The sequence below is a fragment of the Aquarana catesbeiana genome, linkage group LG04 (genome assembly GCF_042186555.1).
Source record: "Aquarana catesbeiana isolate 2022-GZ linkage group LG04, ASM4218655v1, whole genome shotgun sequence".
NCBI lineage: Eukaryota > Metazoa > Chordata > Amphibia > Anura > Ranidae > Aquarana > Aquarana catesbeiana.
The window spans coordinates 154140447-154159594 of record NC_133327.1 but is presented as its reverse complement, the minus strand read 5'-3'; positions in this window follow the sequence as shown (position 1 = coordinate 154159594).

The following is a 19148-nucleotide window of genomic DNA, read 5'->3' as shown; positions in this document are numbered from 1 at the left end:
AGTATTCTTTCAATGGCAGCCATTTCAGTGTGATTTCGGTGTGGAGAGAGATAGAACAGGGCTCTGTTTAGTGCTATCAGTTAGTTAGTGTGCTATACTGTGCTATTTTGCTTCAATTGTCAGTGTAGAAAGTTAGTTTGATGTCAGTCTAGGGATAGTATGAGTGTAGTGAGGAGGACCATCATTTAGCTTTGCATAGTGTGCAGCTAAAGTAGGAACAGCTCAGATAATTTCACTGTAGTGTAGTGACACCGTGTCATTTATACATACATTAGTGTGAAGTAGGGACAGCTCATATAGTTTCAGTGTAGTGTAGTGAGACCATGTCAGTAATCTTGACATTAGTGTATAGCTAGAGTAGGGACAGTTCAGATAGCATCAGTGTAGTTGAACACATCTATTTTATTGCGTTACTGCCAGTTTCACACCATTTACTTCTGTGTTCGTTACTACCAGTTTAACGACATTAAAAAAAAAAAAAAAAAAATACAGTCCTGCCACCCACATGTCCAGCGTCTAAATGCAAGCTTGTCAAAGCTGTTGGCTCTCCAACTTCTGCCCTTCAGCCTGGTGGATTCTGCCCCCTTCCGTAAATTCGCACAATGTGCTGTACTACAATGACAGGTTCCTAGTCGCTACTACTTTTCAAGTAAGGCCGTTCCATCTCTCTACCATCACATGGAAGGGAATGTTCTGGCATCATTGGGCAAGGCAGTCAGCTGTAAAATCCACCTTACTGCTGACACGTGATCCAGCAAGCATGGGCAGGGATGATATATTTCATTCACAGCACACTGGGTAACGCTGCATACAACACAAAAGGATGCAGGATGGGGCTCGGTGCTGCAGCTTGTTGTGCCCCACGTCTCCATACAGCTGGTGGTAATGATGCCAGACCTGATAGCTCTACCCCCTCCTCCTCCTCCTCCTCCCCCATCACCTCCATGCCCTCCTCTGCAGAATTGTCCTATGAACATCCGCTACCCCCTAAGCATTCAAAGGGCTATTCCATGAGTCAGGCTAAAAGGTACCATTCAGTGCTTCAGCTGGTGTGTTTAGGAGACAGGAACCACACTGGAGCAGAGATTCTTGCAGCTCTGCAGGGACAGGCCCAGAGGTGGTTCACACCACGCCAGCTGGAGCCAGGAATGGTGGTGTCCGATAATGGCTCAAACCTCCTGTCAGCCCTTAGACAGGGAAAGTTGACACATATGCCATGCTTGGCACATGTCTTCAAATTGGTGGCGCAGCATTTTCTAAGTATGTACCCAGGGTTGCAAGATGTACTAAAACAGGCCAGAAGAGTCTGTAGCCATTTCAGGCGTCATACACAGCCAGTACTCGGTTGGCTGAAATTCAGCAGGAATTCCACCTGCCCGTAAACAGCCTGATTTGGGACATGCCCACCAGGTGGAACTCGACTTTGGCAATGCTGCAGCAGCTATACATGCAGCAGAGGGCCGTCAACGAGTACCTGTGCCAGTACGGCACAGGTACTCTTCATCAAGATTACTGTTTGGCAACCCTCCTTGACCACTGTTAAGGAGGACACATTAAAGAGGATTTTATTGAACATTTTTCCTGACTCCAGTAGGTTACAGTGTGGTGGAAAATATTATTTTGAATCACTGCTGGTCAAGAGAGGAGCATTAGAGAAGGTGTCCACCTAAGTGAGGCATTTCGGAATTTTTTTAGTCCTCGCCGCCCAGGGCTGTCAGTTTCCACATCCCATCGACAGCGTTTGCATCACATGGTGGACAATTACCTCGGGGCCAAAACAGAGATTGAGAGCTTTCCAGTTAATGAACCACTGACTTACTGAGTCATGAGAATAGACCACTAGCCAGAATTTGCCCAGTATACTATTGAGTTGTTGGGCTGCCCTGCATCCAGCATGCTTTCAGAATGGGCATTCAGTGCTGCAGGAGGTTTCGCTACTGATCATAGAACGCGTCTGTCCACAGACTCCGTGGACCGTTTGACTTTTATTAAAATGTTTTATTAAAATGTTAAAATTAGTCCTGGATTACCAGTTATGAAGCCTCTGATGCCAATGTCACTGATTAAGTCCTTTTGGGATGTGGAATCTCTGCAGGACTTCGAGGCTGCCTAGTTTTGAGGGTATTCAATCATTTAATCTGGAAGAATGTTTTTGGTACAGGTTTCATGGGCACAATTAACACCCAAAGACCAATTTTTCTGCACCTATTTGACAGGTGCATATCATTGCAATTTTTTACAGCAATGCCAGTTCTTGCTTTCATCAAGATTACCTCTATAGGGTTACGGAGGGAATGCACTGCTGACACCCAAAGACCAATTTTTACGCACCCGTTACTTCTATCTAAAGTCAAAGTTACACCAGACTGTATCTAAAAAATCTCTAATCTTGTTACCAGTCCACTACATTGAGGCCTCATAATTCACACTGGCTCCCCAGCTGTTGCTGAGCAAAAAAAAGGCAGCTTGCAGGGAAAATGTCATTATTTTTGGCTTTATAAATGCAATTATTGCTGCAGCAGATTCTAGACATGGTAAAGATCTGCCAGTTTACAGATAGACTAAGAGAACCCTCAAGGCACTACATTGGAAGGAATTTTTTATTTTTATGCTTTCATTTTAAAAATAAAAAAATCACTGCTCATGTAAAAATGATGTTTTTTACAAACTTTTTTTTTATTGATACATGTCCCCCAGGGCAGAACCCGGACCCCTATAATCATTGTATGCCCAATTACTTGCATATAAGCCTTCAGAATGGGCACTTTTAATTTTTTACGTTCGGGTTCTATTGACTTTAATGGGGTTCATTATTCAGGTCGGAACTTTCGCGGTGTTCGGAAGTTCTGGTGTGAACCCAACAGGGGTCTGTTTGGCCCATCCCTAGTGGTTAGTGACTAGCTGAGTAAGAAGCACCACATCAATTTAAAAAGCTAAAGTTATACAGGGGGTCATTTACTATAGAGCTGTGGTGCTAATTAGCGCTAAAACGGTATTCACTATAGCGCTGGTGAGAAAATACTCCCAAAATCGAATTTACTATAGTTCCCTGAAACCAAATAGCGCCCAAACCCTTACTCTGCTAAAACCTGGAGTAGTGCACATGGAAATAATGTTGAGAGCATGATATAATTGCCTAAATGGTATTGAAATATGCGGTATATTATTTAAAGATAATCTGCTTTTAAACTGTGTAAAAAAGTGATTTCTACACTGAAATATCTTTAACCTCCCTGGCGGTATGATTATTTCAGATTTTAGGTGCTGAAAGCGGTACAATTATTTTGCACAGAAATTTGGCGTTTTATATTGTAGGCCTGTAATTCTTAGGAATAATTCACTTAAATCTGTCCAAACCAGAGTCCAGTAGACATCTCGGGTATGATAAAGTTTGAAAAACGAAATAAAAAATTATAATATAATAAATAACTATAAATAATTATAACAAATAATAATATAATAATAATAAAAATTATATAATAATGTAATCAAATCAAAAACACTGAAATTTGCTCAGTTGCAGAATTGTAGCTTTTGTTACTTTTAGTGTTTGATGACGGATCTCCTCACAAATCACTATCGCTCAATTCTGCAAGTGATTATAATTTATTATCGCTTTTTTCTAGCTGGTCTAAAACCACTTTTGATGTAAAGAGACAGTTTTGGTTGCTATGGACAATCTCCAGTTTCCTGGCAGAAAGAACAGTTCTATATATATATAAAACTGCATGCAGGACACTGGACAGACCACTAGGGACAAAGGGGATGTGTCATTATTTGATACAGTACTGTAATCTGTAAGATTACAGTATACTGTATCTGTACTGTGTGTTTCACTTTTGAATTTACCGCCGAACTCCGTCCCCGTACGTCGCAACGCTCGCAGGGAACGGAGCTCGGCACTGTGAATCGAGCGAGACACAGCGGCTCGCCGATCACAGCGGAGAGACGTTGCAGGATCCAGGGGACAAGGTAAGTAAACTCTTCCTGGATCCTGCGATGCAAGCCCGAGTCTGGCTCGGGGATACCGCTTTTGGTATAAAAAATCCACCCCGAGCCAGACTCGGGAATACCGCCAGGGAGGTTAAAAGTCTGAGAAGTGAAAAATTCCCCGTTTTGGACAACTAGGTGCCAACACAACTGAGCATGCTCAGACCTGAAAATAACTCTCATTTTAACTCAAGTGTCTTTTTTAGCCGGCGCTATAGTAAATACCAAAATGAGAGCTAATTAGAGAGCATTTTTTTTTAAGTGAAAATCTGCTCTATTTTAGTCCAAATGAAATTTCAGCCATTGATTCTAATAGAACAATTCTAACTTTCACACAAAAAACCTTTTAATGTTGAGATGAAATGTATCTTTTTGTGAAATAAATTTTCCTTTGCAACATTGTTGCTTCTAGTTAAAATATTTTGATTTTAAGAATACTAGAATATGGAATGTTTTGAAGTTTTGGTAAAATATATTTTTCTCTGTCACTTTCACTTGTTACTCTCAATCTCACAACAATCTTTACCCAAACTCACACAGGTGTCTTTATAATCCACAAACAATACCATTGCTGATGCAAATTTAAAATGAATCACAATTTTTTGTGCTTTTTATTATTTCCAAATATTCATAATTTGAGCCTAAAAAATGTGATACGTGTACCAACATCAGAAATCAAAAAGTAATTCCCAAAAAATTGAGGGTAATATTCTACTCTCACCCACAAAAAAAACCCACCAAATATCACATAATAAATCAAGAAGAATAACTCTTGAGTAATGTAATTCCATCACTTGTATGTCCAAAGAAATGCAGTATTTGTGTGTTTTTATGTGTAGTTATGTGTAGGAGGTGCTCACACATGGCAGCTCTGTGGCTTAGAGGTTAGAACTTCTGCTTAGTATCCCTGAGGATCTGGGTTCAAATCCCAACCATGTTGCTTCATGTAGAGAAGTTGTCTTATCTCTCAGGTCCTATAACTATGTCTAAATGTAGTATTTATGTGTAGGAGGGTTCCACCACCATTGTAAGTCTTTTCCATATACACTATTTAGCCAAAAGTATTGGGATGCCTGCCTTTACACACACATGAACTTTAATGGCAGCTTAGTCTTCGTCCGTAGGGTTAAAATTTGATTTGGCCCACCCTTTGCAGCTACAACAGCTTCTAGGAAGGCTGCCCACAGGTTTAGTGTGCCTATGGGAATGTTTGATCATTCTTCCAGAAGTGCATTTGTGAGGCCAGGCACTGATGTTGGATGAGAAGGCCTGGCTCGCATCCTCTACTCTAATTCAGCCAAAGGGTGTTCTATCGGGTTGAGGCCAGGACTCTGTGCAGGCCAGTCAAGTTTCTCCACCCCAAACTTGCTCATCCATGTCTTTATGGACCTTGCTTTGTGCACTGGTGTGCAGTCATGTTGGAACAGGTTTCCCCAAACTGTTCCCACAAAGTTGGGAGCATGAAATTGTCCAAAATGTCTTGGTATGCTGACGCCTTAAGAGTTCCCTTAACTTGAACTAAGAGGCCAAGCCCAACCCCTGAAAAACAACCCCACATCATAATCCCCCCTCCACCAAATCATTTGGACCAGTGCACAAAGCAAGGTCCATAAAGACATGGATGAGGGAGTTTGGGGTGGAGGAACTTGACTGGCCTGGACGGAGTCCTGACCTCAACACAACAGAACACCTTGGGGATGAATTAGAGAGGAGACTGTAGGTCAGGCCTTCTCGTCCGACATCAGTGCCTGACCTCACAAATGCACTTGGAAGAATGGTTAAACATTCCCATAGACACACTCCTAAACCTTGTGGACAAGAAGAGTTGAAGCTGTTATCGCTGCAAAGGGTGAGCCAAATGAGTTTTGAACCCAATACTAATACTGGGATGCCATTACAGTTCATGTTCGTTTAAAGGCAGGCGTCCCAATACTTAGGCCAATATATTGTATATTGCTTGTGACACTGAGCATGGCTATGGACTTAGGGCTGGTTCACACCACAGAGATGCAGAGAACATGTGTGGGGCTGCCTGCTGGCTAAGTGGGTAGCAGTTCTGTCTAGCAGCACCTGGTATGTTGGTTCAATTCCCCAACATGCTAATACTTGTGTTGAAGTTTATATGTTCTCCCTGTGTGGGTTTCTCACCACAATCCCAAGACATGCTGGCAACTTATTTGTCTCCTGTCGAAATAGGTTCTAATGTATGAAAGTTAATTTTGGACTTTAGATTGGAAGCTCATTGCAGCCAGGGACTGGTGTTAATGTTTATTAGCACTAATCATGGCCAGGGACTTGGACATTTCAAATTTTAGGGTTTACACTGCACGGGTACATATGCTTAGAAAACTTTTGCTTTGTTTATGTGGATGCAAATGGACTTTAATCTTTGTCCTGTAGTTGGAGATTTGATGCACATAGCCAAGGGCTAACACAGTTGCGAATACTATTATGTGTTCCTGCTCATCAGGTGCAATCACTTTAGACATACATGAAGAGACAGATTGAAAGATACTGGTGGGCATGTACTTCTATTGGGTGTGTCAGTGTGCTAACAATACAACCTCTCTTATATAAAGGCCTGCAGTAGCGGGATTCGTTTGACCTGAGAAGGTCAGATTTTTGCTGTGATTTGTGGGAGAGAAGGAATGATATTGGGAAATTTGATAAAATTCTTGTGCATTTTTCAATCAAAAGTTGGTTTATGTGGCCATGCTGCCAATGTTGTGCGTGTATTGTTCCTGTCTGATCATGCAAACATCATTTGGACGCATCTGCTGACCTACTCTTTTTGATCTCGTTGTTTAATCGTGTACACCGAAATGCAGCTTCCAGCAGAACATGGTCATCAATGTATGTATGTGTGGATTGTGGCCTGGTGGTGGGTGTTTTGAATAAGTCTTTTGTAATAATATGTTGGAATGCTTTGTAAGAATGACTGTTAAGTACGTTTCTATAATCTTGCAGATAAAAATGTGATGTGTTGCCCATTATACACTGAAATTAAAGCTGTGTTCACTCTAAGGTTTTGTCAAATTTTAGATTGTAAGCTCCTATGAGCAGGGCCCTTAAAACCCCATTGCTAAATGTAGCACCATATAGCCTGTCCAAATTTTTTTTGAAGCTAGTAATTAAATGTAATTTTTTTTTTCTGCTGGTAAAATAAAAGTACATTATTGAGTTTTGTTGTGGTTTTTTTTTTTTTTCTTCTACTTTTCTTTTTTTAGTTTTTGTGGGTGGTGGTTTTGGGAAAGTGTAATATTTCTTATATTTTATTTCAAAATGTCTTTGTGCACCAAAAAACGAATCTCTTTGCCCTGGTTCACATTGATGCTACTTTGAAATCGTGCTACTTCACTTGAAGTAGCACGATTTCAAAGTAGCAAGGTCAGCGTGAATTCAGGTGCGACTTGATAGACATCCATGTGGCTTCATACACAAATGTCTATTGAAGTCGCACCTGAAATCGGCAAAAGTAGTGCAGGAACTACTTTAGCAAATTGGTGCCGCGCCACAAAAAAAATGTTACATCGATTGGAACAGTGCCATTGCTGCCAATAGTCATGCAATTTGATCTCTCAAATTGCATGACAAATTGCTCCAATGTAAACCTAGGCTTCTGCACACCTGCAAGTTAATGATAAAGGTGGAATCTTTATATATAACAGCCGTGGAGAATTGCAGGTAATGAATTCAGCTGGTGGATAGGCAGTGTTGTATGTGTCAGCTTTAGTTCACATTGGTGAGATTTGACATGTCAAAGCGGTGACAATTGCACTTTTAATTGGTGCGACTTTGGGGTGCAATTTGTATAGATATCAGTGCAGAAACCTGCACAAATGTCTCTGAAATTCCCCCTGCAGTCAGGACTGACATGCGGGAAAGTGGGTGATTTCAGCTGAACGATTTCCTCCCTCTGTCAGTGTGAACCAGAGCTCAAACTGGGCCTTTTGTTTTTGTCATTCACCTGCTGCTAACCCAGGGACACCATTTCTTATCAAACGCCTTTAAATATCATAAGCAGAAATTCATATCTGCAAATAAACAAAAATAATAAAATTCTAATAGTGGTTGCGATCAAATATTCGCAGCAGCGATCAAAAGAGTGTTGTTTCGCATTCTGACCCAGAAATAAGTCATTGTAATCACCCGGAAGTTCCTGTGCTAGTCAGGATCTCCATCTAGGTGGACATGGCGAGGTCCCTCTTTAGCAAAGAGGAGGTGCTGCTCAGTTTCCGGGTAAGGGTATGATATGTACTTGTGCTTAATCAATGTGGGATGGATGTGGTAGTTAGATTTGGTGTGGGTGGGGTTCATTGATTTGTTTGGCATCCCCACACATTTGCTTCTGGCCCATGTGCACACATCACTTCCTGCATTTGTTCTGCTGATGTAAATGAAAGCTCCTTTCTATTAAAATATATATGACTTGTTTCACAGTTGGGCGACTTTGGACCTCCGAGTTGCTTGACAAGTTGTACCCCATGATTCTCAATGATAACTAGGGATGGGCCGAACATACCCCCTGTTAGGTTCACAGCAGAACATGCGAACAGACAAAAAATTTGTGCGAACACCGTTAAAGTCTATGGGACACGAACATGAATAATCAAAAGTGCTAATTTTAAAGGTTAATATACAAATTATTGTCATAAAAAGTGTTTGGGGTCCTGCCCCAGGGGACATGTATCAATGGCAAAAAAGTTTTAAAAATGGCTGTTTTTTCGGGAGCAGTGATTTTTATAATGCTTAAAGTGAAACAATAAAAGTGCAATATTCCTTTAAATTTCGTTCCTGCGGGGTGTCTATAGTATGCCTGTAAAGTGACGCATTTTTTCCGTGTTTAGAACAGTCTGACAGTAAAATTACATTTCTAAAGGAAGAAAAAAGTCATTTAAAAGTGCTAGCGCTAGTGCCGCAGTTCTGCCGAGAAAGTTCCCCCAGGGGATAATGACTCCCGTGTACTGCCCAGGCGCAGTGCTTGCGCAGTACGAGCCTCCAAAAATAGCCAAAGCTGAACACCTGTGAGTCAGCTGTACAGGGCGCCTGTAACAGGGCCCCCTCGCGGGCTTGCTTTCGCTCGCCACGCTTTGGGCACGGCCTCGCTTCATTCGGTATATTTTTAGTCTAAATCTATGTGCACTTGGATGGTGGGGCTTGAACCTGGACTCAAGGCAGAATGTAGTGCGCAGGCGCCATGTAGAGCTGACGATCAGCTGTTCAACTTCGGAGACTTTAGGCGGCTCCGTAGTCATTCGTACTGTGCAAGCACAGCGCATGCGCAGTACAGGGGGGGTCCTTATCCGCCGGGGGAACTTTTTTGGCAAGACACTGGCTATTAATGAATTTTCGGTCCCGACAATACACATAAAAGTTTAATGATAAAAACGGCCCGGGATTCCCCTACAGTCCATTACCAGGCCCTTTGGGTCTGGTATGAATATTAAGGGGAACCCCAAACCACAATTAAAAAATAAAAATGCTATTAATGAATTGCCGGTCCGACAATACACATACAAGTTCATTGATTAAAACGGCATGGGAATTCCCCACAGGGGAACCCCGAACCAAAATTTAAAAAAAAATGACGTGGGGGTCCCCCCAAATTCCATACCAGGCCCTTCAGGTCTGGTATGGATATTAAGGGGAACCCCGGCCAAAAAAAAAAAAAGGGCGTGGGTCCCCCTCAAAATCTATACCAGACCCTGCAGGTCTGGTATGGATTTTAAGGGGAACCCCGCGCCAAAATAAAAAAAATGGCCTGGGGTCCCCCCAAAAATCCATACCAGACCCTTATCTGAGCACGCAACCTGGCAGGCCGCAGGAAAAGAGGGGGGACAAGAGAGCGCCCCCCTCCTGAACCATACCAGGCCACATGTCCTCAACATTGGGAGGGTGCTTTGGAGTACCCCCCCAAAGCACCTTGTCCCCATGTTGATGGGGACAAGGGCCTCATCCCCACAACCCTTGCCTGGTGGTTGTGGGCGTCTGCGGGCAGGGGGCTTATTTGTAAATATTGGCCGGGGTTCCCCTTAATATCCATACCAGACCTGAAGGGCCTGGTATGGAATTTGGGGGACCCCCACGTCATTTTTTTTTAAATTTTGGTTCGGGGTTCCCCTGTGGGGAATTCCCATGCCGTTTTAATTAATGAACTTGTATGTGTATTGTCGGACCGGCAATTCATTAATAGCCGCGAGTACTTTGAAATGATTTTTTTTCCTTTGAAATGTCATTTTGCTGTCAGACTGTTCTAGACACGGGAAACATGCGCCCCTTTACAGGCATACTATAGACACCCCCCAGGTATGAAATTTAAAGGAATATTACATTTTTATTGTTTCACTCTAAGCATTATTAAAATCACTGCTCCCGAAAAAACAGCCGTTTTAAAAAAAAATTTTAGCATTGATACATGTCCCCTGGGGCAGGACCCAGGTCCCCAAACACTTTTTATGGCAAAGAACTTGCATATAAGCCTTCAGTGAGAACTTTGGAGAGAGAGAGAGAGAGAGAGAGAGAGAGAGAGATCTATATAGATCTAGATAGATAGATAGATAGATAGATAGATAGATAGATAGATAGATAGATAGATAGATAGATAGATAGATAGATAGATAGATAGATACACCCCTCACATTTTTGTAAATTTTTTTTATATCTTTTCATGTAAAACACTGAAGAAATAGCACATTGCTACAATGTAAAATAGTGAGTGTACAGCTTGTATAACAGTGTAAATTTGCTGTCCCCTCAAAATAACTCAACACACAGCCATTAATGTCTAAACCGCTGGCAACAAAAGTGAGTACACCTCTAAGTGAAAAATAGGATTTTTATAACAGCTTACCTGTAAAATCCTTTTCTTGGGGTACATCACGGGACACAGAGCACCATAGTAATTACTATGTGGGTTATAGACCACTTTCAGGTGATGGACACAGGTACACCCTAAACAGGAAGTTGCCTCCCTATATAACCCCTCCCATACCAGGAACACTTCAGTTTTTGTAGCAAAGCAACATACATATACATATACCCCAGAAGAAGGGGGACGGGACCTCTGTGTCTCTTGATGTAGTCCAAGAAAAGGATTTTACAGGTAAACTGTTATAAAAATCCTATTTTCTTTATCGTACATCACGGGACACAGAGCACCATAGTAATTACTATGTGAGACGTCCCATAGCAATGCTATTTGAGGGGAGGGAGACACAACCCGTAGGGCGCCAACTTGAGGACCAATACTGCTGTCTATAGCACACTGCACCCAAAAGCGATATCCTCATGCCCTTTTTTACGTCCACATGATAAAATCTGGTGAATGTATGGACTGCAGACTAAGTTGTGGCCTTGCAGATCTGAGCCATGGAGGCTTGGTGACGCACTGCCCCAGTAGCACTAACTGCTCTATTAGAGTGCGCTTTGACATGAAAAGGTGAAATCTTACCTTTTAACCATTAGGCCTGAATTATAACTTGCAGAATCCACTTAGCAATAGTGGATTTCAACGCTGCCTGTCCCTTCCTAGGACCCTCTGGCAGCATAATAAAACATCAGTCTTTCAGGCCTGAACAGTTGTCTTTAAATAGACCTTGAACGCTCTCACTACATCAAGACAATGTAGTGAGTTCTCTACCCTAGACCCTGGTTTTGGAAAAAAAACAACGGTAGGACAATATCTTAGGTGAAAACCTAAAACCACCTTAATAATTAAATATGGCTTCTTTACAGGAAAGAGCGGCCAACTCCGATACCCTTTTGCAGAGGGTATAGCAACTCGAAACACTATTTCCCTTGTCAGAAGGACCAAGGGAGTATGCTGTAACGGTTCAAAGGGCTGTTTTTGCAATACCGACAAAAAACTAAGTTCAAGTCTCAAGGGTTCAAGGGTGGTCTAACTGGTGGAATAAGCCGCATTACCCCTTGTATAAAAACCCCAGACCAAAGAATGCGAAGCAAGCAGTCTTTGAAAAAAGACAGATAAAGCCGAGACTTGGCCCTTAATAGTACTCAAGGCCAGCTTCATTTGTACTTGTAGAAAAAAACAAGAATTCTACCTGTGTTATATTTCTGAGGGTGGCAACCCTTGGATTCATATCAGGAAACATAAGCCCTCCAGAATCTATAATATATAACTCTGGAAGCCAGCTTCATTAATGAAGGTAGAAATCACTGACCCGGACAGACTACGTCTCTTCAGAATGTGGGCTTCAATAGCCAAACCGTCAAACTTACAGTTTATAAGATAGGATGGAATATTGGCCCCTGTGAGAGTAGGTCTGGCCGTAGTGGAAGGGACCATGGATCCTCCACCGCCATCTTTACGATTTCTGCATACCAGGATCTGGAACTTGGCATAAGGAAACGCTTTGAATGAAGCCACCGTCTTTCCTAACAACCTCATGCAAAGGTTCTCTTATGGCGTTGATCTTTGCCTGGGCCAAGAACACCTTTTTCTGGACTGTGTCTATAATCAGAACCAAGTACTCCAGCCTTTTCAGTGGTTTTAAGGAAGACTTCTCTAGCTTGAGACCTCAACCCAGATTTTTCAGGTATTTGATGGTAATGCGCATGCTTTGCTCCAAACTCACCACCGTCTGGTCTATTAGCAATAGATCATCTAGGTACGCCAAGACTATTATGCCCTGTGCCCTTAACCTGGCTAGAGGTGGGGCCAGAACTCTTGTAAACACCCGGGGTGCTGTAACTAGCCTGAAGGGCAAGGCTACAGACTGAAAATGCTGCTGTTCTACCTTGAACCGCAGAAACCCTTGGTAAGCGGGAAATATAGAGACATGCAGATATGCATCCCTGATGTCGATAGATGCCAGAAATTCTCCTCCTTGTAGGATAGAAACCACTGACCTGATCAACTCCATGCAAAAGGAGCGGATCTTCAGGAACTGATTTACATTCTTTACATCTAGAATGGGTCTGACATCTCCATTTGGTTTTGGTACTGTAAAGAGGTTTGAATAAAACCCCAAACCTTGCTCTTCTGTGGGGATTTGTATGATCACCCCCTGAGCCAGTAATCAGAGATTACTTTTTCCCTGGATCTTTGGGAACATTTGACCTCAGAAAAAACAAGACGGTGAAAATCCCCGAAATTCTAGTTTGTACCCTAGAGACACTTTGGAGATGACTCATCTGTCCTGAGTATTGCAGAAGTCTTCCCCCCACTCTGGCTAGGGGGGGCGTCCCTTCATAATGAGGCTTCAGAATCCTGTTTTGCAGGTTTCCACCCCCAGGACTTTTTTTGTGCCTGGGCCTGACCCTGGGGTTTTCCTTTAGAGTCTGACGGCGGAAGCCATGGCCACTTCCTAAAGGCAGATGCCCCTGGCACAGGAGAAAGAGTCCGTTTAAATGAAGGGCGTGTATTCTGGCAAAAGAGTACTTTCCAACTATAAATCATTTGGATGTATTTGTCCAAATGAAAGGAAAAACCATTTAGGCGCTTTTTGCATGGTGCTCCGGCTGACCACTTTTTTAACCACGGGATTCTATGCATGTGTACTAGCACAAGCGAAAGGCGGGATGCCTGGAGAATAAAATCTTTAATGGCGTCTATGCCAAACATAATGCTCTTGGTAGTTTGGCCGAATCCCGGGCTTGCTGTACAGGAACTTCTTTAACCACTTGCCGACCGCCTAACGTAGATATACGTCGGCAGAATGGCACGGGCAGGCAGAATCACGTACCTGTACGTGATCTGCCTCCCGCGGGCGGGGGGTCCGATCGGACCCCCCCCCGGTGCCACCGGCGGTCGGCATCTGACTAGGAGCGTCGGGAGGCGAGGGGGAGACCATCCGATCGTGGCCCCCCCCTCGCGATCGCTCCCAGCCAATAGGAATCCTCCCCTGCCTGTGTGTAGTTTCACACAGGCAGAGGATGTGATGTCATCTCTCCTCGGTCTGGCAGTTTCCGTCCCAGCGCCGAGGAGAGAAGACATGTGAGTGCACACAACACACACACACACAGTAGAACATGCCAGGCATACCTTACACCCCCGATCCCCCCCCGATCGCCCCCCGATCCCCCCCCGATCACCCCCCCCCCTGTCACAAACTGACATTAGCAGTATTTTTTTTTTTTTTTTTCTGATTACTGCATAGTGTCAGTTTGTGACAGTTACAGTGTTAGGGCAGTGAGTATTACCCCCCTTTAGGTCTAGGATACCCCCCTAACCCCCCCTAATAAAGTTTTAACCCCTTGATCACCCTCTGTCACCAGTGTCACTAAGCGATCATTTTTCTGATCGCTGTATTAGTGTCGCTGGTGACGCTAGTTAGGAACGTAAATATTTAGGTTCGCCGTCAGCGTTTTATAGCGTCAGGGACCCCCATATACTATCTAATAAAGGTTTTAACCCCTTGATTGCCCCCTAGTTAACCCTTTCACCACTGATCACCGTATAACTGTTACGAGTGACGCTGGTTAGTTCGTTTATTTTTTATAGTGTCAGGGCACCCGCCGTTTATTACCGAATAAAGGTTTAGCCCCCCGATCGCCCGGCGGTGATATGCGTCGCCCCAGGCAGCGTCAGATTAGCGCCAGTACCGCTAACACCCACGCACGCAGCATACGCCTCCCTTAGTGGTATAGTATCTGTACGGATCAATATCTGATCCAATCAGATCTATACTAGCGTCCCCAGCAGTTTAGGGTTCCCGAAAACGCAGTGTTAGCGGGATCAGCCCAGATACCTGCTAGCACCTGCGTTTTGCCCCTCCGCCCGGCCCACCCAAGTGCAGTATCGATCGATCACTGTCACTTACAAAACACTAAACGCATAACTGCAGCGTTCGCAGAGTCAGGCCTGATCCCTGCGATCGCTAACAGTTTTTTTGGTAGCGTTTTGGTGAACTGGCAAGCACCAGCCCCAGGCAGCGTCAGGTTAGTGCCAGTAGCGCTAACACCCACGCACGCAGCATACGCCTCCCTTAGTGGTATAGTATCTGATCGGATCAATATCTGATCCGATCAGATCTATACTAGCGTCCCCAGCAGTTTAGGGTTCCCACAAACGCAGTGTTAGCGGGATCAGCCCAGATACCTGCTAGCACCTGCGTTTTGCCCCTCCGCCCAGCCCAGCCCAGCCCACCCAAGTGCAGTATCGATCGATCACTGACACTTACAAAACACTAAACGCATAACTGCAGCGTTCGCAGAGTCAGGCCTGATTCCTGCGATCGCTAACAGTTTTTTTGGTAGCGTTTTGGTGAACTGGCAAGCACCAGCCCCAGGCAGCGTCAGGTTAGCACCAGTACCGCTAACACCCACGCACGCAGCATACGCCTCCCTTAGTGGTATAGTATCTGAACTGATCAATATCTGATCCGATCAGATCTATACTAGCGTCCCCAGCAGTTTAGGGTTCCCACAAACGCAGTGTTAGCGGGATCAGCCCAGATACCTGCTAGCACCTGCGTTTTGCCCCTCCGCCCGGCCCAGCCCAGCCCACCCAAGTGCAGTATCGATCGATCACTGACACTTACAAAACACTAAACGCATAACTGCAGCGTTCGCAGAGTCAGGCCTGATCCCTGCGATCGCTAACAGTTTTTTTGGTAGCGTTTTGGTGAACTGGCAAGCACCAGCGGCCTAGTACACCCCGGTCGTAGTCAAACCAGCACTGCAGTAACACTTGGTGACATGGCGAGTCCTATAAGTGCAGTTCAAGCTGGTGAGGTGGCAAGCACAAGTAGTGTCCCACTGCCACCAAGAAGACAAACACAGGCCCGTCGTGCCCATAGTGCCCTTCCTGCTGCATTCGCCAATCCTAATTGGGAACACACCGCTTCTGCAGCGCCCGTACTTCCCCCATTCACATCCCCAACCAAATGCAGTCGGCTGCATGAGAGGCATTTTCTTTATGTCCTCCCGAGTACCCCTACCCAACGAACCCCCAAAAAAGATGTTGTGTCTGCAGGAAGCGCGGATATAGACGTGACACCCGCTATTATTGTCCCTCCTGTCCTGACAATCCTGGTCTTTGCATTGGTGAATGTTTTGAACGCTACCATGCACTAGTTGAGTATTAGCGTAGGGTACAGCATTGCACAGACTAGGCACACTTTCACAGGGTCTCCCAAGATGCCATCGCATTTTGAGAGACCCGAACCTGGAACCGGTTACAGTTATAAAAGTTAGTTACAAAAAAAAGTGTAAAAAAAAAAAAAAAAAAAAACATACAAAAATATAAAAAAAAAAAAAAAAATAGTTGTCGTTTTATTGTTCTTTCTCTCTCTATTCTCTCTCTCTATTGTTCTGTTCTTTTTTACTGTATTCTATTCTGCAATGTTTTATTGTTATTATGTTTTATCATGTTTGCTTTTCAGGTATGCAATTTTTTATACCTTACCGTTTACTGTGCTTTATTGTTAACCATTTTTTTGTCTTCAGGTACGCCATTCACGACTTTGAGTGGTTATACCAGAATGATGCCTGCAGGTTTAGGTATCATCTTGGTATCATTCTTTTCAGCCAGCGGTCGGCTTTCATGTAAAAGCAATCCTAGCGGCTAATTAGCCTCTAGACTGCTTTTACAAGCAGTGGGAGGGAATGCCCCTCCCCCCCCAACGTCTTCCGTGTTTTTCTCTGGCTCTCCTGTCTCAACAGGGAACCTGAAAATGCAGCCGGTGATTCAGCCAGCTGACCATAGAGCTGATCAGAGACCAGAGTGGCTCCAAACATCTCTATGGCCTAAGAAACCGGAAGCTACGAGCATTTTATGACTTAGATTTCGCCGGATGTAAACAGCGCCATTGGGAAATTGGGAAAGCATTTTATCACACCGATCTTGGTGTGGTCAGATGCTTTGAGGGCAGAGGAGAAATTTAGGGTCTAATAGACCCCAATTTTTGCAAAAAAGAGTACCTGTCACTACCTATTGCTATGATAGGGGATATTTACATTCCCTGAGATAACAATAAAAATCATTAAAAAAAAAAAAATGAAAGGAACAGTTTAAAAATAAGATAAAAAAATAATAATAATAAAGAAAAAAAAAAAAAAAAAAAAAAAAAGCACCCCTGTCCCCCCTGCTCTCACGCTTAGGCGAACGCAAGCGTCGGTCTGGCGTCAAATGTAAACAGCAATTGCACCATGCATGTGAGGTATCGCCGCGAAGGTCAGATCGAGGGCAGTAAGTTTAGCAGTAGACCTCCTCTGTAAATCTAAAGTGGTAACCTGTAAAGGCTTTTAAAGGCTTTTAAAAATGTATTTAGTTTGTCGCCACTGCACGTTTGTGCGCAATTTTAAAGCATGTCATGTTTGGTATCCATGTACTCGGCCTAAGATCATCTTTTTTATTTCATCAAACATTTGGGCAATATAGTGTGTTTTAGTGCATTAAAATGTAAAAAAGTGTGTTTTTTCCCCAAAAAATGCGTTTGAAAAATCGCTGCGCAAATACTGTGTGAAAAAAAAAAATGAAACACCCACCATTTTAATCTGTAGGGCATTTGCTTTAAAAAAAATATATAATGTTTGGGGGTTCAAAGTAATTTTCTTGCAAAAAAAAATTATTTTTTTATGTAAACAATAAGTGTCAGAAAGGGCTTTGTCTTCAAGTGGTTAGAAGAGTGGGTGATGTGTGACATAAGCTTCTAGATGTTGTGCATAAAATGCCAGGACAGTTCAAAACCCCCCCAAATGACCCCATTTTGGAAAGTAGACACCCCAAGCTATTTGCTGAGAGGCATGTCGAGTCCATGGAATATTTTATATTGTGACACAAGTTGCGGGAAAGAGACAATTTTTTATTTTTTTTATTTTTTTTTGCGCAAAGTTGTCACTAAATGATATATTGCTCAAACATGCCATGGGAATATGTGAAATTACACCCCAAAATACATTCTGTTGCTTCTCCTGAGTACGGGGATACCACATGTGTGAGACTTTTTGGGAGCCTAGCCGCGTACGGGACCCTGAAAACCAAGCACCGCCTTCAGGCTTTCTAAGGCCGTAAATTTTTGATTTCACTCTTCACTGCCTATCACAGTTTCGGAGGCCATGGAATGCCCAGGTTGCAAAAAACCCCCCCAAATGACCCCATTTTGGAAAGTAGACACCCCAAGCTATTTGATGAGAGGTATAGTGAGTATTTTGCAGACCTCACTTTTTGTCACAAAGTTTTGAAAATTGAAAAAAGAAAAAAAAAAAATTTTTTTTCTCGTCTTTCTTTATTTTCAAAAACAAATGAGAGCTGCAAAATACTCACCATGCCTCTCAGCAAATAGCTTGGGGTGTCTACTTTCCAAAATGGGGTCATTTGGGGGGGGTTTGTGCCACCTGGGCATTCCATGGCCTCCGAAACTGTGATAGGCAGTGAGGAGTAAAATCAAAAATGTACGCCCTTAGAAATCCTGAAGGTGGTGATTGGTTTTCGGGGTCCCGTACGCGGCTAGGCTCCCAAAAAGTCCCACACATGTGGTATCCCCATACTCAGGAGAAGCAGCTAAATGTATTTTGGGGTGCAATTCCACATATGCCCATGGCCTGTGTGAGCAATATATAATTTAGTGACAACTTTGTGCAAAAAAAAAAAAAAAAATTTGTCACTTTCCCGCAACTTGTGTCAAAATATAAAACATTCCATGGACTCAACATGCCTCAAAGCAAATAGCTTGGGGTGTCTACTTTCCAAAATGGGGTCATTTGGGGGGGTTTTATGTCATCTGGGCATTTTATGGCCTTCAAAACTGTGATAGGTAGTGAGGAGTAAAATCAAAAATGTACGCCCTTAGAAATCCTGAAGGCAGTGATTGGTTTTCGGGGGCCCCGTACGCGGCTAGGCTCCCAAAAAGTCCCACACATGTGGTATCCCCATACTCAGGAGAAGCAGCAGAATGTATTTTGGGGTGCAATTCCACATATGCCCATGGCCTGTGTGAGCAATATATCATTTAGTGACAACTTTTTGTAATTTTTTTTTTTTTTTGTCATTATTCAATCACTTGGGACAAAAAAAATGAATATTCAATGAGCTCAACATGCCTCTCAGCAAATTCCTTGGGGTGTCTACTTTCCAAAATGGGGTCATTTGTGGGGGTTTTGTACTGCCCTGCCATTTTAGCACCTCAAGAAACGACATAGGCAGTCATAAATTAAAGGCTGTGTAAATTCCAGAAAATGTACCCTAGTTTGTAGAC